The sequence below is a fragment of the Muntiacus reevesi genome, chromosome 5, assembly GCF_963930625.1.
Source record: "Muntiacus reevesi chromosome 5, mMunRee1.1, whole genome shotgun sequence".
Lineage (NCBI taxonomy): Eukaryota > Metazoa > Chordata > Mammalia > Artiodactyla > Cervidae > Muntiacus > Muntiacus reevesi.
In genome coordinates, this window is record NC_089253.1 from 120254522 (window position 1) to 120281347 (window position 26826).

Sequence of the window (26826 nt, forward strand, 5' to 3'; positions counted from 1 at the left end):
GTGTTATTTCACAGGTGGGTCTGAGGCATCTAAAGGAAATCAGTACTGAATATTCACTGATGCTGAAACTGAAGCTCCAATACTTTGGCCACCTGATGGGAAGAACCGACCCATTGGAAAAGACCCTGATGCTGGGAAAGATTGCAGACAGGAGGAGAAGGGGACGACAGAGGATGAGATGGTTGGATGCCATCACCGACTGGATGGACACGAGTTTGAGTAAACTCCGGGAGCTGGTGATGGAGAGGGTGGCCTGGCGTGCTGCAGTCCATGGGGTCTCAAAGATGCAGACACGAATGAGCGACTGAATTGAACTGAGGCATCTGTGTGTTTGTTTTAAAAAAGAAACCTCCTTCAGGAACTGTGCAGTGCACCCCTCCGGTCCCTAGACAGGCCCAAGAAGGCCCTGAAAAGGCAGCTCACACGGGCTTCCCTCCCCGCGCCCACGCTTGCCCCCCGCCCCACCTCCATTCTGCGAGTGGTCACCACGCTCACCAGTCTCCATCGCCCTGAGATCAAAGGGGAGGCAAGGTCAGAGCGCCAGACGGGAGAATCGGGGACTCATGCAGAGGCTCTGTGATCTTCGGAGGCGGGGTGGGCGGGAGCCACTCTGCGTTGATGAAGCTGGAGCCGGCGAGGTCGGTCTGCGGGGTCCCCCGCCCCGTGCGAACCCGCCGCTGCGTTCTGGGCCGGTCCGAGGCGGCAGGCGATCCGCCGGGCTGCGGCAGCGCCCTCTGGCCGCGGGGCTGCAGTGCCGGCGGCGGCCGCTGGGCGGCGCGGGGCGGCGCGCGGAGCGTGGGAAGCGCGGGCGCGCGGGCGGGCCGGGCTCGCTCACGCCCGGGCAGCCGCGGCCGCCGGGCCCGAATGCGGAGCCGCTGCGCAGCTCGCGCCTGCCGCGGGGCGCGCGGGGCGCGGCGAGGCGGTCGTGCAGCCCCTGGCGGGGAGGGGGCGGCCGCTGGAGGTAAGAGCCGGGCCGCCGATCGGGTGGGAGCGGCGCGGCGGCCAGGCCTGCGGCCGGTCTCCCGGAGCCCCGGGCAAGGCTGGGGGGGCTCCCCTACCCGGCCCTGGGGGGGCGATGCTCCGGGCCCACCGCGATCGGGCGGCCCCCACGCCCGCTGCGGCGCCGGCCTCCCGCCGCAGCTGCCCTGGCCGCGTGGGTGGGAGCAGACCGGGGCCGGGTTCTGCCCCGGCCGGCACCCCCGCACCCCGGGCTCTTGGGGGGCCCGGGGCCAGCAGGGCGGGGGAGGAGGATGATCAACCCCCACCCCCACCCCGGGGCCAGGCCCGGGAGCCCCTGCCCACTCCTCACCTTCCGCTTCTGGGCTCCGCAGTGGGCGTGGTGCCCCCCTCTGCTGCAGAGGGGGGCGCCCCGGAGTTGAGGAAGGCCGTGGGGGAGGAGAGCGCAGAGACAGGTGGTTGAGGGGGCGAGCGGTGGTGCGGGAAGGCTTGTGATCTTAATGCGTATTTCTTTCTCGCCTCTTCTTCGCGGTGGGGTAGGAGAGGCGGGGGGCGCGGAGGTGCGCGTGGAGGAGGAGGCGGGAAGGCCAGAGGCTTTAGGCTCAGGAGAGGCAGGCGCAGCCAGAGATGCCACTGGGCAAATGTCCCTGTTCAGTGCCCGCTGCCCCCAGTGCCCGCCGCCCCCCAAATTAATGAAGTGGGTGTGGCGGTGCAGGTAGAGGAGTTGGATGAAGACCGGGCCCAGAACTGCCGGGAACTGGCCGCGGCCGGCGGCCGGGCTCCCCGCTGCATGTCTGGGAGCCGCATGCACTGAGCGCTCTGCAGCGGCTGGGGGTGGGGGCGGCGGGTGGCCATGCCCTCATCCTCCTGGAAGCTTCAGCCCCGGGGACAGCTCCGGAGACGGGGGCTGGGAGAAGGACGTGGGGGTGGGGGCGGTGTCCGAAGGGGAAAGGCAGTCTCCAGGCCTGCAGACTAAGTTCCTAGGTGGTGGGTGGGCCAGGAGATGGTGGGAGGTGGGAGCTACAGGGAAAGCAGGTAATGTCCTTAGGACCACCCACCCCCCCTTCTAGCTTTGTCTGTAGCCATAGACCAAAATTTGGAATTTGGCATTTGCCAAATGTGCTTAATTTTTTTTTTCTCTTTCCCTTTCGGTTTGTTTTGTTTTTTAGAGGAACGGCAAATGACAGAGCAGAGGGAAGGCTGGCCCAGCCAATCCCGGAGCCGCTGCAGCACCGGTTCCCCACACATTGCGGTGCAGGGACAGAGAGGAGGGGGCGGCCGGCCCCCGCGCCTCCCCTGCCCAGGGGCCCCCTCGCGCTCCCCGGGGAGAGGGGCAGCTGGACAGAGGCTGCCGGGGCCTGGGTGCGAGGGTGCTGCCGCCCCTCCCTGCTGCCCGGCGTGGGAAGAGGAACGCGGAGCCAGGCAAGTCTCCCTCTGTGTCCTCCGGGGTGGAAGGAGCAGGTAGAAACAGGGCTGGGGCGGCCAGCGCCCGGCCTTGCTCTGGCATCGGCGGCCAGAGAGCTGTGCCTCCAGCCCCTTGGGTTTGGTTCTGCTCTCGGCCCGGCCCTGGCACTTGACAGCTGCGGCGTCGACGTGCTGATTGGCGCCACCATGTTATATAACGCTTATATAATCTCCCGGGGCGAGCGCTGCGTCTCCGCTCTTGGGTCACACAGACGCTGTGTCCGTGTGGGAGTCCGCATCGTGGAAGCTCGTGGGTGGACCGACACCCTCATCCTCACCCTGGCTCCCTCTGCTCATCCCGGCTGTAGGTGGGGACCCCGGAGAGCCCACTCCAGCTGTTTGGAGCTGACCCGGCGGGGTTGGCCGGTCCGCGTTCCTCCCGTTCTTGTCCCTTCCATGTCCCCCTTGCCCCGTGGATCTTCTGGTGGAGTGGATTCCATTCTTGTGCCCTGAGGCCACTTTTTTGTTCTTGGGGTCCCTTGGCATGACAGATGGGTATGGTGAGATGACCCCCCAGAATGTTGCAGTGGAAGAATATACGGTACATAAGGTTGGATAAAGAGAGCAAGAAATTGAGGTTTTGAGCAAGAGTGACTAGAAGGATGGGATGATGGCGGCCTTCTAAGAAATTTGGAGCTGGCCTTGGAGCTAGAGGATGGTCAGGGAAGGGTGAACAGGGAAGTGGATCAGACAGCAAAGATAAACATGGTGTTCTTTTACTGTACTCTCCACTGGGCTGTCCCTGGTTACCAGGGCAACAGAAGCAGTGATGAAAATCATGCCTTTCGTTCAGTGGAAAAATCTGGCTCCTCCTCCCGCCTCTTCCTTCCCTAATCATGTGCAACCTATCGGAGGAGTGATGGCTCCAGGGATCAGAGACCCCAGCGCGTTCATATCAGGCCCCCTCCTTCCCCATTTTTGGTCATCTTTCCCCTTCCTGCGTTCCCCATCTCCCCCAGAGCTCAATAATTGGCAGGTGCGGAGGAGTTGGACTGGATGGAGGGGGAAGGGCACGGACGTCATTGCAGGGCAGGGTGAGCAGAGCGCGTGGGCAGCGATGTGGATGCAGGAATGACTGGCACACGAGGAGGGTCAGGCATCGATTAGCTGGATGGAGCTTGTGCCTGGGATGGTAGGAGCTGGGGGGCGGGAGGGTGGGGGCAACGATGGAAGGCCTGGAGAGCGTGGCGGTCTGGGTGCGCAGTGGTGGCAGGAAATGGGAAGACCTGAGGTTTCCGGTGTGGCCGTGGCTCCCGAGGAAAGCTCGAACTCATTCATTCAGCGCTTTTTTGGGTGCCTCCCATGTGAGGTAAGGTTCTGGGAACTGGGAAGACACAGGTCAGTAGGACTGGACTTTGACCTTGAAGAGATCATGGTAGATGAGAGTGGGATACGTCTATGGGGGAAGATCAGCTGGCATGGTTACAAGCCTAGACTCTGGGGCTCCAGGCAGGAGACTGGCAATATTCCAGACGGGAAGTGATAGATTAAGGTGGAGCCTGTGAGAATGTGAGGAAGAGGTAGTTCGCAGAGCCCTCTTGACTTGGGGACAGGACACGGGCAAGAGAAGCTACTGATATTTTGAACTTTCGTGATTGACAGAAGTAGCAAAATCAAGGTTCAAACTTGCTTGGGAGAGTCATGTTTGATTTGCCTTTGGACATACTGTCCAAGACAAGGCAGGGTGTCTGAGTAAGAATATTTATGGTCAGGCAAAGAGAATTTGCGATGAAAAATCTGTCCTGGGAAGAGATTTGGAGGAAACCGTATTATTACGAAGCTTTGAAGGTGTGAGGTTGCTGAGAACGTGTGGAGAGAGAGATCCCAGAGCCTGGGACATGGGCCCCGGGCTGGGTGAGGCTCTGAGCCTGGTACTTGTTTATTACCAGGGCCCGCCCAGACTGCTGGACCAGATTTCTGCTAATGAACGCCCACGTCTCCTACCAAACCACACCCCTTTTCGAAGTTCAGGTTTCTGTTTGAGTTTTCTTCTCCCTGGTAACTCTGTCCAGGAGGATACACGTCCTGGAAAGATAGATGCGGACACTTACCTAACCGAGGTCTCTCCGTGACCTTTGCTCTACCGTTCGCCTATAAATTCCTGAGAGGCCCTGGCCTGTGCTACAGAGAAGCGCCATATGCCTTCAGCCTCCACCAGCAAGGCTGTTCTTTCTGGCTCCTTTCCAGTCACCACTGCAGGGATAAGAGCGCTCGACAGAGGCCTTTGCCAGCACCATGATCGTGAGCACTTCACTTCCTTCTCCAGGCTAAGGCCTAGCCTAAGCGTCTAGTTTCTTCTAGCTCTGAAGCCTTCAGATAGGACGCCCAGTTTTTTCCCTACGTTTGCCCAGGTTTCTGTTGAAGATCAGGCATTTGAAACCAGCAGCCCAGGTTTCTTGGTGCCTTGTGGGAGGGGGTGTGGGAGAAATGGAGCCCTGGTCCCCAGAGCAGCCCCCTGTCTCCAGAATGGGCGGGAGCCCCGCAAGTAGCGGGTGGCCCCTGTTCTTCTTGGGAGCGTGGAAATACTAGAAGGGTAGTTTTTCCCCAGCGACCAGGAGTGGGCCAACTATGGCCTGTGGGCTGATGCCTGCTTTTGTAAATAAAGTTTTATTGGCACATAGGCCCACCGTTTATGTCTATGGCTGTTTTCACGCCGTGTTGGTACAGCTGAGTTGTCGCAACAGAGACCGTATGACCTGCAAGCCTGAAGACTTTACTGTCTGGCCCTGCAAGAAAAAAAAGTGTTCACGCCTGTCCTAGAATACCAGAAAAGTGCTTGAGTCACCACTGAGGGTGCTTACAATGGCCAGATTCCTGGGGTTCTTGAGGATTATGCTTTGGGCCTTCCTTGGTGATCCCGTGAGAGGATGAGGCAGCAGTTGAGGTGGTAGGTTCTTAGAGTCAGCCCCAAGATCGTGCTCCCGTGTCTGGGAAGCCCCTTCTGTTTGCATCCTTTTTCCTGAAGCCTTTCTGCCCCCAGCCCCCCAATCCCCACACATACCCTTCTTTGAGCCCAGAGGCCTGAAGTCCTCGTCAGGGATGGCTTGGGACCCTGGCGTGACAAGCTACCTCCCCCCTCATTTCTCAGGCCCCTGCAGAGGAGAGGGGACCAACGGGTGTCTGGTGAGGAGGAGGAGGAGAGGCTCGTTGGTTCTGACAAACCCGCGGCGTGGTTCTCCGAATACCTTTGCCTTGCCGCTTTTCGCCTCCCTGTGCCCTTTCGTCCGGAGGCCCTGGAGATGCATCTGCAGAGAGGGTCTGCAGCCCAGCGGGGTCTGTCTGCCGGAGCCTGGCCCCGCCGCCTGGGGTTGGTGGGGTATGTGCCTGGGTGGCTGGAGGCTGGAATCCCAGCGCTCGGGATTCTTGCAGCCGACCCTATTGGGTCCTCTCGGGTCCCGCTTTCCACCTTTTTTTGACTCAGTCCTCCAAATGGAGTCTCAGGGGAACTCCTGGCGAGGAACAGGATGAATTTCAAATTCTCCCTTTTACGAAACAGCAGCAGCAGGGCAGTCCGGTCGCTTCTTCTCAGGGCTGAGGTAGGAAGTGAGACACTTTGGTGGCGAGAGGAAACGGTGTGCGCAGAGCGCAGGGGCGCAGGCGGGTGGTGACTGAGGTTTATTCCCGTTGCAGCTGAAAGGGAGGAGGCTGGCCAGGGGAGGCGGGAGCTGACGACCCAGAATAGCAAAGAAGACAGAAGCTAAGCACACCCAGAGCTGCTTTTAGCTGGCAATGGTAAGCCCGGCTCTAGAAGTCTTACTTCTCACCTCTTCTACACACATTTTCCCCAGAGGCCCCGGGGACGTTTTCTTCTCATTGAAGAAAAAAGAAAAAAGGTCTTCATCAAAAACCCTCTCTAAATACCTTTCAGTCCAGGGTGACCCCACACTACGCGGGTTTCCACGAATGTTCAGACAAGTGCACTGACTTGGAGGAGCGTTCAGTTACTACAGATTTATTACAGATCAGTTCTGGGTTGGGCGTTGTGCAAAGCTTGGAGGGATACGGAGGTAACTGGAGGATTCACGGTGTAGTCTGGAAGGTATGTGGGCAGTTGAACCGATTTTAATAGGAGCCTGCCCCAGATCATTTGAAAAGACCCTGATGCTGGAAAAGATTGAAGGCGGGAGGAGAAGGGGATGACAGAGGATGAGATGGTTGGATGGCATCACTCACTCAATGGACATGAGTTTGAGTAAACTCCGGGAGTTGGTGATGGACAGGGAAGCCTGGCGTGCTGCAGTCCAGGGGGTCTCAGAGAGTCGAACACGACTGAGCGACTGAGCTGAACTGCCCCAGATCATAAGCTCTCGGCAAGCACATTTGTGTCTGTCGCATTCATTGCAGCGGCCCCGTGTGGGGCACCGCGCGTGGCACTTGGCAGGCGTGCACATCCCTGAAACTGGCTGGCCCATCGTGTAGGCGCCCACGTCCTGGTAACGGATTCACCCAGTCCTGTTTGGTGTCCGTCCTGGAAAGCAGGAGGGGCCTGAGGAGGTAAGTGGAGCAATACAAGAGCTCACAGCAGCCCGTGTGGCAAACCTGGGCAAAGATGAACTCTTTAATAATAAACCGGATAGACTGGTTATGTGGGTGTCGTTAAGGAGAAAGGATGCAGACAGACTGACCCTGTGAGAGGGAGGGACCTTTGACCTTCGGACCGTGAGAAAGGAGGAGAGTGACCTGGGACAAAGAGGTGGGACAAAAAGCCCCACGTGGGACAAAAAAACCCCACGTGACCGGGTAAAGCCAGGGGGACTAAGCAAGGGAAGAAACCAGCCGGTGGCAGGGAAGGTAAGATGGAGTCAGGAGAGGAGAAACCGGAATGGGAGGGAGCCTGGAGGCATTGCAGGCCCAGGGTGGACGAGGAGCTGAGGCAGTAAGTCCCAGGGGAAGATGCTGGCAGTAGCTGTCTGCTCTGACCGTCGGGCCTCCTCCAAAAATGTGACCATGACCAGATACGACCCAGAATACCACGTTTCTCTGCACTGGGCAGGCACGGGGAAAGTAACTGCAGTTTGAGGTTCAGTTACTATGGAAGTTTTCATGTATCTGCAAAGGTAAAGAGCGCATAAGAGACTTCAGTGCTCCCATCGCCCAGTTTCATCTTGTAATCAACATATGGCACTGTCTGTTTCTTTTATACATTCATCAACCTTATCCCTTACTCCCCTTTTGGATGATTTTACAGTAGATCCCAGATATCATATTTCATCCATAAATGCTCCATGATCAATCTTTTAAAAAGTATTATTTTAAAAAACATAATGCCTGTAGTATCCACTCCCAGTAAAAGCACCATCATTCTTAATGTCACCGATTATCCATTCACTTACGTCTCTCTTGCTTGTCTCAATTCTTTTTTTTTTTACACAGTTGGTATTTTGCTTGAATCAAGCTCCACACAAGGTCCCCATGTTTCATATAGTTCACGATCGATCTCGACGTCTCTGTTAGGAAAGAGGATACTCTTTCGGGAAAGCTCGATGCTGTGCAGTTCTGCCGTTCAGATTTACTTCGCTGCCCCGCCCCCACCTCCAGTCGGCTACCGTTAACAGCTCTCCTGAGTTTTGTGAACCGTTTGGTGATTTTGGGGCATCCTTCATTATGCCTCTTGTCTTGGTGGTGTAACATAACTAGTGGTTTTTTCCTTCCTTCGAGAAGTATTTCTCAGAGTCCGCTCGGTGCCAGATACTGTAGCAGGCACACTCTCTCGAGGAGCTTCTAGTCTGACCGCGTGGGCGCTGTCGAGGGCCTGCTGGCCGTCCCCCACCCGGTCCAGCCGGCCGAACTGGGTGGCCGTGGGCACCCCTGCTGGTCCGATGGATCCGCCGCGTCCTTGGGCTTGGGGGGTGTTCTTGTGCGGTCCTTCCAGTGGTTGATCAGCGGTGCCCCGGGCGTGGTGTCTGCGGCAGGTCCAGGTGCCGTGGCCAGGCCCGGGGCTTCCGACAGTGTGCGTCCCCAAGACGCTCTTGGGCCCGAGCCTTTGTCGCTGAGCCAGTGAACGTGGAGCGCTGGCTTGGCTGGTGGCTTGTAGAGGGGTGAGTGGGAACCTGGGGAAGGTGCTCGGAGCCATCAGAGGGCTCAGCACCCGCATGGTGCGGGAGTGTCCCTCGAGCAGGTCGGATGTTTCTGTGCCTCTGTGGATTTCTGGGAGCACTCGGGTCTTTGGCCCTTAACGGCGAGGCTACCTGATAATTAGCCCCGCTTTCTCGACCTCCTGGCCTCTGCCGAGCAGCGCGACTCTGGGTGGCTGTGTTGTCTCAGTAGCACTGTTCAGGCCTGCCTTGCTAATAAGACCTTTCACTGATTTGCATTTCTCTGTGGACAAATAATCAGACTTTTTGGGACACTGTGACTTTTGATTTTGAGAATGGCCCATGGTTCCTGTTGCAGTTTTCGAGTTCACATGAAGGTATATTGCAGTTCCTGAATTATAGTGTCTGAGCCTTTAAAAAAAAAAAGATCTTCATTCATAAAAATTAATGTATCCTCAGATACAAAGACTTTCACTTTCTCTAGATCTTTTATTGTGCACTTAAAATAATACCGATTATATGAATATGCCAAGATATGTATTTCTGAAGGCTGCATAGTATAGACTTTGGTGATATGGTTTTATTTTCTTCTAATTAATCATATTTTGATTATGCTCCGGTATTGGTTAAAACTTTTAAGCAAATTTCCTCGTGTGTTGTGTTTGTGTGCATGTTTATGTACAGCATGTCTGTGCTAATAACACATCATATACCTTATAAAATAAAAAGTAAAAATGATTGGGTGTCTTGTGTTCCCGCATGAACTACTTACGGTTCTGTCTGAGGGCAGCCACTCTTTGCTCTGAATTTCATCCTGAGACGTATTCAGGATGCTCTTTCAGCACTTCCCTCTCCTCCTTGCATCACCATTTCTCCTCTCTTAACTGGATCGTTTCGATATGCTGCTATTTTTCCCATCTTAAAAAAAAAAATTCCTTTTTTGACCCCATTCATCTCTTCCAACTACTGCCCCAAAGAGTTTTCAGTCCTTGCTTCCTTCACGTCCCCTCTCTCGTCTCTCCAATCAGGCTTGTCCGAACCCCTCTGGACAATAGTGCCCTGGTCACGGCCAGCGGTGACCTCCGTGCCGCTACACGTAGTGGGTCCTTCTTGGTCTTCACCCTGGTATCAGCAGCTCCAGCAGCATGGGCCCAGCTGGACATACCCTTTGCCTTGGGGCTCTTCCTTCAGTTGGCTTCCAGGGAACGTGTTTCTGGTTTCCCACCTGTCTTAGCTGCCGTCCCTTTTCAGCATCTCGACTCTGACTTCCCAGTGATAGAAGGCCCGGGGCCTCTCTGCTCCCGACTCCTGGCATTATACCCCACCTGTATGAATGCTGCCTGGAATTCACTTCAGAGGAATTCTGTGAGCTGAACAAGACTGACCATGAGTTAATAATGGTTGAAGGTGGGTAGTAGGTACCTGCAGATTTATCATATGATTATCTCTAGTTTTGTCTATGCTGGAATTTTCCATACTGAAAAAAAATCTACATGCCGATGACCACCCCCCCAATTATTTGTCTCAAGCCCAGCCTCTCCTGAAGTACTGTTCTGTATGTCTGTCTGCCCACTCAACGTTTCAACTTGAATGTTAATAGACATTTCATACTTAATACGCCCAACACTGAGCTCCTGATTTTTCCACGTAAATATATTCTTCCCCCAGTCTCCTGTCTTGGTTTTACTCAGCCACAGTGCCCGTGGTCTTGCTTCACTTCTCTCTTTCACGTCCTTCATCCAGTCTGCTGGTGAATCTCAATCACTTTGCTGGTGACATGTATTCAGACATAGGGTGTGACTAGTCAGAGCTGCCTCCCCTGCCGTCACCCCGGTCCAGGCCAGCATCCTCGCTCACCTGCTTCTCCTCTGCCCCGTACAGGCTATAGTCCTCTCTGTGGTCGGGAGGATCCCACGACGTGTAAGTCACAGCATGCCTGCCGTGCTCAAAACCCTGCCGCGGCTTCTTTTGCATTCGGTGAAACCCACGGTCCCCAGAGTGGCCTGCCAGACTCCGTAGCTTATGAACAGTGTCCAGGAGAAATACAACGAGTTACACAGGAGTGCCACATTCATAACTTAACACTTTTCTGGTAGCTAAATTTAAAAGGAAAAAGGTGGAATTAATTTTGATAATTTAACCCAGTATGTCAACGCTGTTCTCATCTCTGATGTCTATCTCGAGGTTCCTTTTTGGTGCTACGTCACCCCCGTGGCACATGCAGTCTGGACCAGCTCCATTTCACACGCTCGGTGTCCGCACGTGCCTGGCGGCCGCCATGGTGCAATTGTAGGCCCGCGTGGTCTTCGCTTCTGTGTCGCTCCCTCCTACCGCTCTTCTCTTCTCTCACTCTTCTCCGGCCGCACCGACCTCCTCACCATTCCTCCTGCTCCCTCTGTCTAAAATGCTTCTCCCCAGATAGCCGCACAGCTTTCTCTCCCTTCCTTTGGGTCTGTGCTCCTATCTGCTCTACCTTCCAGCGCCCCGCCTGCTCCCACACCCTTGCTAGTATTTCCTGCATCTCTTCCCTACAGTAGTTTTCCTCCATAGGGCATGTGTACTTCCTAAGTTGCTTGGGTCGTGTCCGACTCTTTGTGACCCCATGGACTGTAGCCCACGAGGCTCCTCTGTCCATGGGATTCTCCAGGCAAGAATACTGGAGTGGGTGGCCATGCCCTCCTCCAGGGGATCTTCCCAACCCAGGGATTGAACCTGCATCTCTTACATCTCCTGCCTTGGCAGGCTGGTTCTTTACCACGAGCACCACCAGGGAAGCCCTTTCTCCACAGTACTATTACCATTTAACATACTGTGTACTTCTGTTAGATTTTCTCTCTCTCCCCACTGGAATCTGAGCTCTATGAGGGCAGACATTTTTGTCTGTATCATTTCCTGCCATATTTCAAAGGCATGAAACATTGCTTGGCACATATAAGAAGTAGATGGATGTTGTTGAGGAATTAAATATGTTAAGAATGATTTTTTTTTTTTTTAGTAAGAACCATGCAATTGAATATTATTGTTTCAGAATATCTTGGTGTCATATTTTGCATGACAGTTGAACCAGACCTTCAAACAGTTTGAAGGTCTGGTTCAAGTCACAATATTTTGAAAGAGTCCTCTCTTTAATGATGTTATTATGGGTTCAACTTATGATTTAACTGGATTCAAGACCCCTGAGACACTGTATTTCATTCACTTCATTGAGGGATTTAAAAACAAGTTGGGATATTCTGTTTAATAGATGTGCGTAGATCCTTGGTTTCAGAGACAACTTCCTTCCATTGAATTTGGTAACATCATCCTGTAATGGTGGGAGTGATTTCCAAATGCTGGTTTTTGAAATGGTTTTCCCGTGACATAAGTCTCTTTCAAGAAGGAAATGCTTTCTTACCCACTTTTAAGATGTCACTGTATCTTAAAGGGACAGATTAAATATTTGTTTGTTTGAATTAACGATACCCGTTAATCGGCGTTCTCCTGACTCATTACTGAAGAGGTCAGCAAGTCCTGGAACCTTGTTTCCCACTTCTGCTTCGGGTGAGCTGCTCCTTCAGGGCCCCCGCCGTGGGATACTCATGGCAGCGTGGTCCCGCCCGCTCATTACAGAGGACTGCCATTTACTGCATTGAAGAGGATGTCCTTACATTTACTTAACCGGACACAGGCAGACTGTACTCAAGTGTGGCTCAGGCGGTGAAGAATCTGCTTGCAGTGCAGGAGACCCAGGTTCGATCCCTGCGTCAGGAAGTTCCCCTGGAGAAGGAAGTGGCTACCCATTCCTGTACTCTTGCCTGGGGAATTCCCATGGACAGAGGAGCCTGGCGGGCTACAGTCCATGGGGTCACAGAGAGTAGGACACGACTGAGCGGCTGACCTTTTCACAGCAACAGCCGGGCTGTCCTGCCCACCCCTCCTTTGATGGTTTGTGTCTCCTGCCCAGACCCGGGGTGCGGATGTGGTGGCTGCTCGAGGCACCAGCACGTTTTGAGTGAGGAGGCGGATGGTTGTGCTAGGAGGTGAGCGTGGCTGGGGCTCCTGGGAGAGATGGCCGAACTGGCTAGAGTCACCAGCTGCCTTCCTTTTTATTTTATTGAGGTATAATCGGTTTACCATGCTGTGTTAATTTCTGTCCTACAGCAAACTGATTCAGTTATACGTATGCATACACTCTTTATATTCTTTGCCGTTGTGGTTTACCTCAGGATATTGAACATAGTTCCCTGTGCTATACAGTAGGACCCTGTTGTTTATTCAGACTATTTGTAAGAGTTTGCATCTGCTAACACCAGACTCCCACCCCGTTCCTCTCCTACCCACCCCCGCCTGACAACTCCAAGTCTCTTCTCTAGGTCTGAGGCTGTTTGTTTCGTAGATAGGTTCTCTTGCATCATACTTTAGATTCTACATATAGATGATATTGTATGGTATCTGCCTTTCTCTTTCTGACTTAGTCTGTACGATAACCTCTAGTTGCATCCATATTACTGCAAACGGCATCGTTTTGTTCCTTTTTCTGGTTGGGAAATAGTCCATCGTGTGTATGTACTGCATCTTTATCGGTTCCTCTTGTTGACAGACGTTCAGGTTGTTTCATTGCCTTGGCTGTTGTGAACAGTGCCCGCTGTCTTCTTAGAGAGAGGTGGCATGTCTTTGAAGCACGGTGCCGTATCTTCCATCCATTGACCTCTTCGTGGAAAATGCTCGTGCAATTTCGCTTTCCATCCGTTTTGACAGGGTAGGCGGTATGTCAACTATGGATACATGTGCTTGGAGCTGTTTTCCAGCTGCTGTGACCAGAATCACCGATTAAAAGATGAGCATCTGGATGGAGAACCGCAGCTCCAGCCAGGCACAGAGGCCCCGGTTACTTTCTGCTGCGGGAGAGACCGTCCCCCACGTGCCCTGGGCCCGCATCAATGGCAGGGCTCGCCCCTAGCGAGCTAGTCCTCGTTACTTAGACCATCAGCCAACCATCAGCTTCTGTTCTGGACGTACGTTTGTACAGGGCCTCCTGTGGGAAAGGCTCTGCGTCTCCAGGTGGAGTGGGGTGGGCATGGGGAAGGAAGAAGCGTGCCAACGTGAATTCGAGCTGGGCTCCGTCCTCCGGGGGCTGACGCTGACTGAGGGGGCAGACACCCACACTGGACATAAGACAAAGCGTCAGAGCGATGTGGGTGGAGTGGGAGACAGTGTTCTGTTAATCAGGAGGGGTTGGGACTGAGTGGTGAGGAACCGGAGCAGGGGGTCTCATCCATCTTCTTCGTGGCTGAATCCTCAGAGCCTAGCTCCACAGTGCGTCCCCATCAGGTGCTCAGTAAATGTGTATTTGTTGGAGGTTGGGGTAGGTTTCCCTGGTGGCTCAGATAGTAAAGAATCTGCCTGCAATGTGGGAGACCTAGGTTTGATCCCTGGGTCGGGAAGATTCCCCTGGAGAAGGGAATGGCCATCCACTCCAGTATTCTTGCCTGGAGAATCTCATGGACAGAGGAGCCTGGCAGGCTACAGTCCATGGGGTCACACAAAGTCAGACACAACTGAAGCGACTTAGCCCACACAAGTGTTGAAGGAGTGACCTTCGTCACCAGGGACGAAGGAGGAAATGTCCTGTTGGGAGGAGGTGGCTGGTGTGGTAGGAGAGGGGCTGTGTGCGGGAGGGGGGCCGTGTACCATGAGGGGGGCCGTGTGCCGGGAGAGGCCTGTGTACCGGGAGGGGGGCCGTGTGCCGGGAGGGGGGCCGTGTACCATGAGGGGGGCCGTGTGCCGGGAGGGGGGCCGTGTGCCGGGAGGGGGGCCGTGTACCATGAGGGGGGCCGTGTGCCGGGAGGGGGGCCGTGTGCCGGGAGGGGGGCCGTGTACCATGAGGGGGGTTGTGTTCCGGGAGGGGTCCGTGTGCCGGGACGGGGGCCGTGTGCCGGGAGGGGGGCCATGTACCATGAGGGGGGCCGTGTGCCAGGAGGGGGGCCGTGTGCCGGGAGAGGGGGCCGTGTACCATGAGGGGGGCCGTGTGCCGGGAGCGGGACTGTGTGCCGGGAGGGGGGCTGTGTGCCGGGGGTGGGGGGCCGTGTACCCAGAGGGGGACTGTGTACCGGGAGGGGGGCCATGTGCTGGGAGTGGGGCCGTGTACCGGGAGAGGCCTGTGTACCAGGAGGGGGGCCGTGTTCCGGGAGCGGGGCCGTGTACCAGGAGAGGGTCTGTGTACCAGGTGGGCCAGCCATGGGGGGGCCTGGACCAGCTTTCCAGGAATTTGGTTTTGGTGGTTCTTAACCTCTTTGTATTCCAGTTCTCATTAGGAATTGCCTGGAAACTATAGTTTCTTTCTCCAGGAGGAAAGAAGAGTCACGACAGCACATGGTTTGACATGTACCGTCAGAGGACTCACAGACCCCAAGTTATAAACTCCTGCCGCAGGCTGGGGAGCCGTCAGTCCTTACTGAGCTCTTTAAAGGGGTAAGACCCCCCAGAGTCTTTGGGAGTTGACTCAGTTGAGTGTGTACCGTGCAGGCGTTCTGGGTTTTGAAGGCGCTGTTAAGTGATAGGCTTAATAGTGGTCCTCATGAGTCTGAGGAGGCAATAGAGAATTGAGGGCCGGGGGATTCTGTGTACTCACGTGGAGAGATTCTAGTGTTTCCGTGTTTGCTCCATGGAGCAGGGGACAAACAAATTTACCTGAGCGAAGGTAGGAAAAAAAATTAACTTTTAGGACTGACTCATTCAGGGACTTCCCTGACGGACCAGTGTTAAGACTCTATACTTCCAGTGCAGGGAGTGTGGGTTTGATCTCTGGTCAGGGAACTAAGATCCCACATGCCCTATGGCACGGCCAAAAAAAAATTTTTTTTTAAGTTACTAATTCAGAATATGGAATGCTTACGCTGGTTTTTGTTTGTTTGTTTGTTTTCTGTGACATGGTTTCCAGCCCAGATACCCAGCTAAGCAGTAATTACGGACATAGAGAAGCAATGTTTTGCAATTCTTGGGCCTGGGAGTATGGAAGGGAGTCATGAGAGTTTCTTATCACCCAGGTATCGGGCTGAGAGAACTCCTTAGCAATCCTGACCCACCATGGAAGGCTGCTTGGGGGAGGAATGTGGCAGGAGTTCACAGGCTATCTTGGAAAACTCTGTTCTTGTTATCATAAAAATTCTTATCAAGAGTATCTGCGTACCTTCGATTAAAAATAAGTTAAAAAACCACAATTTTTGTGCTCTAGAAGTTTGTGGTGGATCTGCTGTACAGATAGGCAGTCTGGAGAGTTAAAAAAAAATTCAGTGTGGGCAGCACAGTGCTGACCTTTATGTGTCACAGGTGAGCTCACTCTGGAGGGGCGAGGTTCACGGGCAGCGTGGCCGTGCTTTTTCTTAGGGAACAATGTTGACTGAGCATTGGCCCTGCCCCAGGCTGGGTAGAGACTGGCCCGCACCAGCCGGCTGTGCTGGAGTGGAAGGGGGAGCCCTCGGTCTGCCCCGAGCACAGCCAGGGACAGACACGGGGGTCTTGCGAGAAGCCCCTGCCCGAAGCGTACAGCAGGAAAGGGGCTTCTGCTCACGTCCCCCACCCGTGGGATTTTGCTTGCGGAGAGGTTGGTCTGGACGGAGTTTTAAAAGTTCTTTCAAAGGGAAGAGCCCCTACCGTTTTCCCACAAGTAGTCTTCAGACTGCAAGTCCAGGCACCTTAATGGGTGGTGAAATCAATTTGGTGGGTTGGGACCAATTTGAAAAAAAAAAAAAGAACGTAATAGGAAATATTAGATGGCATAGTATGTAGTAAAAATGAGTATGATTTCATGCTAGTTATTTCAGTGGTGTATGTAGATGTAACTATCTGTCTATGTCTGCATCTACGGATGTGTGTATCTGTATGCACACAAGTGCAACAAGGGGGCGGCAGAGGATGAGGTGGTTGGATGGCATCACTGACTCCATGGACGTGAGTTGGAGCAAACTCAGGGAGACAGTGAAGGACAGGGAAGCCTGGCGTGCTGCAGTCCGTGGGGTCGCAAAGTGCCGGACCTGACTTAGCGGCTGAACAACAGCAAGACACAAGTGCACATGCATCCCAGCGTATGCGTGTACCAGGCCACCTTGTCAACTTTCCCGTGGCGGGTCAGGGCCCACTAAGTTTGGGAAACAAGTGCGGGAAGGATTTCTTTGCTCTCAGGGGAGGCAGCAGGTTCCAGCCGCTTCCCCAGAGGCCATTGCTATGGAGACAGATGTGGCGAGAGGGCTGTTTCTCCTTTTTTTCTTTTCTAAGAGCCGCAGTCAGGCTCTCGCAGCGTGATCTGAGGCTCGTCTGTGGCTGCTCACCCACTCCTGCCCCGCTTCCCCGTGCCCAGTGTTTCCTGCTGCGGCCTGCTGGGGACGGAGGCCCGCAGACCTTTCCAGGGGTGGGGGCAGAGGCCGCCCCCTCCCGTCTGTCGCCAGGTGTGAGCCCCGGGGAGCAGTGTCTTCGGCCCCGTGCCTCTTCTCTGGCTTCCTGACTTGATTAGCTGTTTCCATGCCAAGGTCAGGGCTGGGGGAGGAAGGCCATCCCGACCCGTTACTTTGTCTTGTTGTTCTGTGTCACGGGTGTCCTGGGAGGGGAGTTTCGAGTTCAGGCTGTCCGGGGAGGGGATTCCTGGGAGATTGGGTTGAGCCAGCTTCCCCCGCCCCCCCAGAACGACCACTTAGCTCGGTAATTCTCTGGCTCCATCTTTCCTGCAAAGGCCAGGAGCCTTTCTCGGATCTTGCTTCTCCTTCCGTCAGCTGTGCTGACCGGCCTGCAGGGCGCTGACCCACTTGTGGTACCTCAAATAGAGGTTTAAATTAGGACCTTTAATCTGTAAGAGGCTTACAGCCTGTTGGCTGGCCAGCTGCTCTGGACTGCCCTGTGGGCAGAGCTGGGTTCGTCTGGCTCTTGTTGGGTCGAGGGAACCAGGTGGGTAGGAATCACAGTGGCTTCCTTGCAGGAGTGACCCGACCTGCAGCCTCATTCACGAAGGCCTGGGAGCAGCCAGAGCCCAGGGCGGCAGAGTTGCTCGTCCAGCACTCCTTCTGCCGTCGGCGCCTATACACACGTCCCTGGGAGCGGGCGGGCGCTGTCTCTGGGGTGGGACGGGGCGGCCGTCTGTCCTGGTAATGACGGCGTGGGTGCCGGTGCCCCCTCTTCTGGGAGCCGAGCCCGGCTCCTCCTGGTACGCAGTTAGCTCTGTTTGCGTTTACATCTCCCAGATGGAAACCAAGAGCTGACCGTCCAGGACATGTGGGGTGCCGTGGGGCACACGGGGGCATGAAACTGGGGGCCTCCCCTGAATTTCTCGTCTTTTTGAGGAGACCTGACCAGCACGTATCACTCTTCCCGCAGACACACATTTGTGTGGGTGGTAGCTGTGGACCGCAGCAAATTATAAAGTTCCAAAGTCACAGGCACGGTGGTGGCGAGGGGGGGGTTCTGTGGGAGGCCTGGGAAGGGAGAGGGCTCTGGGGTGGGGAGAGCTGGCTGTGAGTGGTGGGGCTCCGTAGGATGTGGAGTGGGGAGGATGAGGAAGGAGGGAGGAACCCCACGAACAGAGGCCGGGAGAGAGGGTGGTCCCCCAGCTAAGTGCAGGTCACCAAGGGTCTACCTCCCCGACCACGTCTTGAAATTGCCCCAGCTTCGGTCCTACAGACTCTTACCCCTTGATAACGTAGAGATAGACCTCAGGCTCCCACCTTTTTCTCCTCCTGTTTATCATTTATAATAACAGTAATCATTCTTGACTGTACTGAGCGCGTCCTACACACCACTGTTGCTGTGCTTTCCGTAGATGGCCTCACCAAGTCCTCCCAGCAGCATGCTGAGGTCATTGTCATTTTGCGCATGTTGCCAAAACTGAGGCAGAGAAAGGTTAAGTGACTTGCCAGAAGTCTGCCTGAGACGACCTGAAAGCAGAGCCCATGCTCTTAACCCGCTGGTTCCCAAACTTCTCCGAACAGTGAAATCACCAGGGGCTCTTTTTAAAATTTCCAAACCCCGGGCCAGTTACGTTACATGAAGACCAGTTACACACGGTCTCTGGAGGGTGGGACTCTGGCATGAGTGGTTTTTGAAGTTTCCCAGGTGATTTCAATGTGCCAGGTTTAGAAACCACTATCTGAACCCTCTGAGTTTTAGGGCCTGTGAGTATTTGATTAAATACATTTTCATCTTCCCCCAGGCCTCTGTCACCCGCTGTCCCCTGGTGATTAACTCCAGCTTCCTGTCTGAGGGAGCAGCACCGATGTCACCACCACAGCCGGGACTCCCCAGGAGGGAAGCCTGGGTGGACTGGAGTGGGCAGAAGGTGGGCTGGTCGCTTGGCATCAGTGCCCGCTTCCCCCCTCTGAGCGCCACCCTGGGGCAGAGGCTGCTTGCAGAGCCCCGGAGACCTTCAACCGCGGCTTCTCACGTCTTTTGCTCCCCTGGGCCCCTGACTTCATCGGGGAAGAGAGAGGGTCACATGAGGGCACAGCGCTTCTAGACAAGTCTTGCTCCTCTCCCGTCTGTCCCTGGGTGAACCTGAAATGGACACGCAGCGCAGAGTCCTTTGGGTGCTGGGAACAGCACTAAATTTAGCAAAACTGTAGCTGGTGGGGGGCCGGCCTGTAGTGAGCCAAACCCAGCCCCGAGTGGACTAGATTTACAGTCAGAGCGCAACTAGCGTCATCTGCGCTTGGCCTTGCCAGTGGTTACACGGGATCTTTCCATCCCTAAGACCTGGGCGCTTGTCTGGAGTCCTGCAGGTTCCCTGGCTCTGCCCTGGGACACTTGGCTCCACCGCCACCACCCCTTGGGGTTGGCCTGCTGTCCGTCCCTGCCTCGTGTGTCTGGAGTTCCCCCTCCAGCACCTTGGCCTTGGCCTGCACAGTCTTCCTAGGCCTCTTGGCCAGTGTTGCCAGCCTTCATTCCCAAGGGCCTGGAGAGCAGGACCTATTTGTTGTTGTTCAGTTGCTCCGTCATGTCCGACTCTTTGCGACCCCATGGACCGCAGCACGCCAGCCCTCCCTGCCCTTCACCATCTCCTGGAGTTTGCTCAGGCTCATACTCATTGAGTCAGTGATGCCATCCAACCATCTCATCCTCTGCGGTCCCCTTCTTCTCCCGGCTTCAATCTTTGCCTGCATCAGGGTCTTCTCCAGTGAGTCAGTTCTTTGCATCAGGTGGCCAAGGGATTGGAGCTTCAGCTTCAGCATCAGTCCTTCCAATGAATATTCAGGGTTGACTTCCTTTAGGATGGACTGGTTGGATCCCCTTGCAATCCAAGGGACTCTCAAAAGTCTTCTCCAACATCACAGTTCAATAGCATCAATTCTTCAGCATTCAGCCTTTGGTCAACTTTTCACAGGGCATCTGGAATCTTAGGAACTTTTTGGTCCAGGTTGTTGAGTGGAGGTAAGGGAAGAGTGGGGATGGGTAGTCGAACAGAGCTGTGAGGGACCAGGACGGTCTGTTCCTCCCTAGCAGGAGCTCAGCCAGGTACACGGCACCAGGGTGATCTGTGACGTGGGGTGGCCGTGGGTGGGCTTTGAGGCTCTTCAGTCCTTGGGGCTGTCTTTGGTTGGCTCGGTCTTCTGCCCTGACGTGGACCGTCTCTGAGAGGAAGTGAGTTTTGTGGAATTGAAGGTGGAAGTCTGCTGGTGGCAACACCATCTGGTCCTGGGCCTCCTCCTCCGTCCCCGCCTCCGATCTGACAGTGGTGGTTTGTCTCGCGGAGACTCTGCTGTCTTAATGCCCTCAGATACAATGACCAGGCTCCATCTCTCAGCCTTTTCCAAGGTGGACGATTACACTTTGAGTAGGGCTGGGGTCTTGCCTGGGTGATGTGATCTGTCAGTAAAAGGCAGTGGTTCTCAACTAGGGGCAGCTTTGCCTCCAGGGGCCACTTGGCTGTGTTTGGGGACAGTTTTGATGGCCACAGCTGAGGAGCAGGAGGGGTATTTATTATTGGTGTCCAGTGGGTAGAGGCCAGGGATACAGCAAAGTACTGAACACGGGGCCAGGCAGCCCGCCCCACAGCAGGGAATCATCCAGTCCAAAATGGTGACAGGTCTGAGGCTGAGAAGCCCTGGTCTAGGAGGGTGGTCTTGTCGAAATGGCTCTGCCAGGTGATTTCACCCGGATCCCTGCTTCTTGAGGAGGAGGAGCTATATAGCCATTGCCTTTGCCCTTTGTACCCTGACTTCCCGGCTTCTCAGCAGGTACAGTGCCCTCTCATCATTGTGTTCTGGAAGTTGTTTCCAGGGAGTTGCTTCAACCTGATATGGCCGGGTTTCCGGAGGATCCCCCCGTCAAGCACCCATGGGCGCCAGGTGGTCATCTGGGCAGCTTGGTGCAGCCGTGTCCCTGGGGCCTCCAGAGTCCTGTTCAGTGGTGGGTACCATCTGGATGGATCCAGGGGATGTCTGGGTGTATATTTAGAGTCACACCCAGCAGAGAAAGAACCCCTGGGTAAGCCTGGCTTGCACAAGCTCCGAGATAAACGTGAAGCGCACCGGGGAAGCCGCTCCACGCAGACGTCACGTGGGAGTGAGCTGTTTTCCCTCGCTCTCTGATGGCTGAGGGGCTTGCTCTGCCTTGCAGAGTTCCTCTTGCTCAAGTTCTCTTAGATCAGGAAACACAGATGCATTGGCCTGGAGAACACAATGTCGCTTCCCAGATGAAACATCCAACCTGTCGCCATACTTCTGCAGCCCCGCGACGGCTTGTCTGCCGACACCAGGCTCCTGCAGCCGTCACGACTGCCTTAAAGCTAGAATGGGGAAACGAAGACGTGCCCCCCAAAGTGAGGACCTTAGCTCGCTCTGCGTGGTGCGGGGAAGGCAGCAGCGGGCGGATTCTAGAATCCGCCAGCTTTTTACATTGCAGGCCAAGCCTCAAGATTCTTCCCGTGTGACTTCACGGCCTTGACTCTTCATTTGTGATGCCAGAGAGTGAAGGTGTGATGTGGATACGGGGAGGACGTGATGGAGGGGGTGCTGGCCGAGGAGGTGGGGAGGGCTCAGAAGCTATCCTGCGCGCCTTCCACATTCTCGCCCCAGGTCACTTCTCAGTGTTGTTCCCCTGCCCCTGATACAGTCACTCAATTTCCAGCATATTTTGGGATGGGCCCAAGCCAAACCGGGAGGAACGTAATGCTGTGTAGTCAGTACCAGTGATGTTCCAATTACCTGGTTTTGGGTGGTTTTTTGTTTGTTTGTTTGTTTTGAGCTTTCTGTCTCCTTTTGTTGATAGAAGTCACCTGGGGAATGGATTATCTGACAATCCCTGGTATTCCTGGAATTCAGATTCGATGAACTTATCCTTATTTTCATGTGAAGGACTAGGATGATGACTTGGGGCTCTAAAACCAGGTTCTAGATCCCTCTAAGCCAGCAACCCTGACAGTCGAAACCAGAAGCCTCTAGAGTCCTGTTCAGTGGTGGTTCCCATCTGGATGGATCCAAGCGATGTCTGGGTGTATATTTAGATAGTCACACCCAGCAGAGAAAGAAGCCCTGGGTGAGCCTGGCTTGCTCATCCCAGCCGAAGGTCTGAGCACACCCAGGTCACATCCTCTTATTCCACAGTCGGCTGAGGTCACTTCCTTGTGTACCCAGGGCTGCCCACACCCAACCACTATTTCCTGCCCTGGTCAGGGCGTGTAGCTCATTCTCCACAGAACCTCTTCGGTAGCTTATCGTCACCCAGCAGCATTCTTTGGCCTTGGGCCCTAAGCCTCCTTCCCGCTTAGCTCCCATCTTGCTCCAGGTCCTGAACATGCCTTTGAGTTTCTGCCTTCTGCGTGGACTTCCTGGCTTCTGGGTCCACAGCTACTTCAGTGCCCTGCCGGCCACTGGATGTGGAAGCCCTGGGTTGCTGGTTTGAAGCTGAGTCATCTCCTCAGTTGTCTTGGTCTTTACTCTTCAGCCCCTGACCTCTACCACTTCTGTCTTTAAAAAAAAAATCTTGTTTCTCATAAAAATTACTCCATAGTTCACCATGCATCTCAAAAATCCAAATGCATTTTCAAACTGTGTCTCAGAGCAAGCTTGGCAAACTAATTGGGAGTTTTTAAAACACATGTTTATTTAATATAGCTTTGAAGTGTTGTAGAGTAATATTTCTGCCATTTATTAAAAGGCAATAGGAAAGCAATCAGAAATGTGTATGTCTCCTTACGTCTCGTGAGCAGAGATGGTAGGCCCTGAAATCTGTTGATGTTGGGGCAACAACCCGTTTGGATAAAAGTCCATTGTTCTTCATTTTTTTCTCATTAGCTATTTTTTTTTTTAAGGAAACTTTGTAACCAACATATAATACACATACAGAAAAATGAGCAAATCGTAAGTACTGGGCGCAAAGTGCCCACAGCCTGTAACCAGCACCCACGTCAAGCCAAGGAACAGAACATACCAGACCTCATTCCAGAACATGCTTTGGGCTTCTTTCCAGCTCCTGACTGCCCTTCCAAGGGTAACCACTATTTTGACTGCTAAAATGACAGATTAGTTTTGCCTGCTTTTCAGCTTTATAGAAATGTAATCATGCATTTTGGCCACCGGATGCAAAGAGCTGACTCACTGGAAAAGACCCTGAAAAGACTGCTGGGAAAGACTGAACGCAGGAGGAGAAGGGGGAGACGGAGGATGAAATGGTTGGATGGCATCACTGACTCAATGGACTTGAGTTGGAGCAAACTTGGGGAGGTAGTGAAGGACAGAGAGGACTGCCGCGCTTCAGTCCACAGGGTCGCAAAGAATCGGACACGACATATCGACTGAACAGCGGCAGCAGCCATGCCGTGTGTTCTCTTGTGTTCAGCCGCTTCCATTCATCCTTCTGTCTCTGATGTTCAGAGACAGAACATCAGCCTGCTCTTGTGGCTGTGTAGCATTCCGTTTTATTAACAGAACACAGTTTATTATTTGTTCTATGGTTGATGAGTATTCTCGCTGTGTGTAGAGTTTGACTTTTTAAAACAGTGTTCCTATGAACATGTTTGAATATGTCTCTTAGTGAATGAAGGTATGCATCTACACATGTCTCTGTGTATGCATGCATAATTTATGTGTGTGTTTCTGTTGGGAATGTGCCTAGGGATGGAACTGCTGGATCGTAGTTTTAGTTGTCATGCAGTGGCTAAGTCGTGTCCAACTCTTTGCACACCAGGCTTTCCTGTCCTTCACTGTCTCCTGGAGTTTGCCCAAACTCATGTCCATTGAGTCGATGATGCCATCCAACTATCTCATCCTCTGTCGCCCCCTTCTCCTCCTGTCCTCATTCTTTGATGGCATCAGGGTCTTTTCCAATGAGTCGACTCTTATAACATCAGGTGGTCAGAGTATTGGAGCTTCAGCTTCAGCCCCAGTCCTTCCAATAGATATTCATGGTGGTTTTCCTTTAGGATTGACTGTTTTGATCTTGCTGTTCAAGGGACTCTCAAGAGTCTTCTCCAGCACCACAGTTTGAAAGCATCAGTTCTTTGGTGCTCAGCCTTCTTTATGGTCCACCTCTCACATCCGTACATGACTACTGGAAAAACCTACATAGTAGAGAGTGCTACACGGGGGTGCAGTTATACTTCCACTAGCAAAGCAGGAAAGTTCTGGTTGTTCCATGCCCTTGCCAGGATTTGGTGTCATCCTCTTTCTTCATTGTACTCTTTCTAGTGGGTCTGAAGTAATATTGGACTGTGGTCTGAATTTGCCTGATTGGCCATTTTAGTATCCTCATTTTGTGAAGTGCCTGTTAGCATAATTTACTCTTTTTTTCTATTGAATTACCTGTCTTTTTCGTATTGGTTTGTTGAAAGCTCTGCATATGTTGTTGAACATATGCATCGCACATATTTCCTCCCTTGCATAGCTTTTGATATCCAGTCCTTTAGTGTTATTCCTGAGGTTAACCCTCAGGAAACCTTTAGATTATATATAGTACTTTGCATGGGGATCTTTTATTCTTTGTTAGTGATATTGACACTGGGAGTACTTTCTGCCAGTAACTTGTCTACAGAGGTAGCATCAGGGTGTTGGTTGTATGGGGTGGGACAGAGACTGGAAGTTTTGGTGTATGTAGACATTGGCACCTTTGAGATCATATTAAAGGAAAAACTGTTCACATCCAAGTGCTGGCTGTGTGCCACATCTGCTAAGCTTTTACCTGGGCTCAGTTACTCCTCATATATGCTTGTTATTACTCGCACTGGTCACTACTATTCGTGTGTCATGGTGCCTGTGTGTGCTCACTCGTGTCCGACTCTTTGCGACCACATGGACTGTGGCCCACCAGGCTCCGCTGTCCTTGGGATTCTCCAGGCCAGAATACTGGAGTGGGCAGCCATTTCCTTCTCCAGGAAGGAGATCTTTCCCACCCAGGGATCAAACCCGTGTCTGCTGCATTGGCAAGTGGGTTACCCATCACTCTTAACCCCATTTTCAAGTGAGGAAACTGAGGCTCCACGAGGTCTTGCAATCTTGTAATTACTGAAGGTCACGTAACTGGGAGCTGGGATGCAGAGCTCATGCTCGGTAATCAATTGTACTGCGTAGGAAACTGCAGTTCCTGAAATCAATGTTTTATTAGGATGGCTGGCATAGTGCCTGGCACATAGTAAGTGCTCAATAAATACCTGTCAAGTGACAGGGTTTGCCAGTGGTGAGTTGGACGATGGCTTTGTCTGGTAGGGAGGTTGGCTGGCAGTCGGGTATGTCGTGTTCCATCCGGATGTGTCCCTTGCCTAGAGCAGTGCCCGTCACGAGTAGACATCGCGGTGGACTTTTGTGGAGTGAATGCCTCAGTTACAGACAGGCTGTAAATCCTGCCTCGCAGAAGGGGTGCCTTCAGAGGATGCTGCACGGAGGGCCCCGGGCCCAGACAGGCACATCAGGAGGGCCCGTGGGCAGGGCCCCGGGAGAATTCAGAGTCCAGCTCACGGCCTCCTGGCTGTCCAGCCGCAGGGCAGCCCACTTCGCAGAGGCAGGCCGGGGGCCAGCGTCAGCAGGCAGGCCTGTCCCAGTTATAGGCTGTCGGGTCAGAAGAGGTCCCAGCAGCAGTGCGGGGCTGGCAGGCTCCAAGGTCAGGTAATCCAGAGTCACAAGGTTGCAGGCAGTGAAAGTTCAGGCAGGCAGGAGAGCGAGCCAAGGAGCGCTTGCAGGGAGCCGCTTCCCCGGGCCGGCCGGCTGGCCTCCCTCCTGAATGAGGCCTTTCTTCTCAGGCTGCTGAGGGCCTGCGAGGAAGACACCAGACCTTGGGCCGGGCCGGGCCAGGCCAGGAGACCCAGAGACCAGCCTGTGCTGGAGCCAGAAGAAGCCATCGTGAAGGTCTAGTCAGACTCCTCACCCAGCAGGCGAGGAAATGAAAGCTTAAACGCAACGTTACTCAGAGCCAGGGAAGAGCCAGCCTGGGGAACGTGGACCGCAGTGTTTCCGGCTTTCTCGTGTTTTCCATCAAAAATTAAGAGGTGGCAGGGATTGTGATCCTCAGAGGAGGACGGACTGGGGTGGACGCCTTGGAGAAGGAGGGAGAGCCCTCGGCTGTGGGGGAGAAGGATGAGACGCGTGACTGCAGCATTGCCCGGGAGGATGGCGGCTCCAGGGAGGGAGAGTGGGTCGGAAGCTGCCAGATGACGAACACAGCCACGAGCGGCGAATAAAAAAGTTCCAGGAAGACAGAGCCTTTTCCATTGTTACTGACGCTCCAATACTTTGGCCACCTGATGCAAAGAGCTGACTCATTGGAAAAGACCCTGATGCTGGGAAAGATTGAGGGCAGGAGGAGAAGGGGACGACAGAGGATGAGATGGTTGGATGGCATCACCAGCTTGATGGTCATGAGTTTGAGTAAACTCCAGGAGTTGGTGATGGACAGGGAGGCCTGGCGTGCTGCAGTCCATGGGGTTGCAAAGAGTCGGACACGACTGAGCGACTGCACTGAACTGAACTAAAACTGAAGAAACATACAGAAAAGTACACAGAGAGTGAGGACCTTTTGTTTCTATTTTTTTTATTGTGGTAAACACGTATAAAATTTACCACCGTAACCATTTTGAGTGTACAGTTCAGTGATGTTCTGTACATTCATATTCTTGTTCAGCCATCACCGCCACCCATCTCCAGAATTCTTTTCGTCTTTCAGAATTGAAACAGTACCCATTAAATACTTGGCTTCCCTGGTGGCTCAGACAGTCAAGAATCTGCCTGCAGTGCGGGAGACCTGGGTTCAGTCCCTGGGTGGGGAAGATCCCCTGGAGGAGGGCATGGCCACCCACTCCAGTATTCTTGCCTGGAGAATCCCGTGGACACAGGAGCCTGGTGGGCTACAGTCCATGGGGTCACAGGGAGTCGGGCACGGCCGAGCGACTAAGCACACAGTGGACATTAAATGCTAACTCCCCATC

At 53.9% G+C, this 26826-nt stretch overlaps 1 long non-coding RNA gene across 1 annotated transcript; it reads left to right on the forward strand.

Annotated features, from left to right (window-relative positions):
* Window positions 1–6048: 6048 nt before the first annotated feature.
* On the forward strand, window positions 6049–26531 carry LOC136168619 (uncharacterized). Its single transcript, XR_010663329.1, has 3 exons — window positions 6049–6153; window positions 6766–6915; window positions 25645–26531. It is a non-coding gene; the product is annotated as an uncharacterized lncRNA (long non-coding RNA).
* The last annotated feature ends 295 nt before the right edge of the window (window positions 26532–26826 follow it).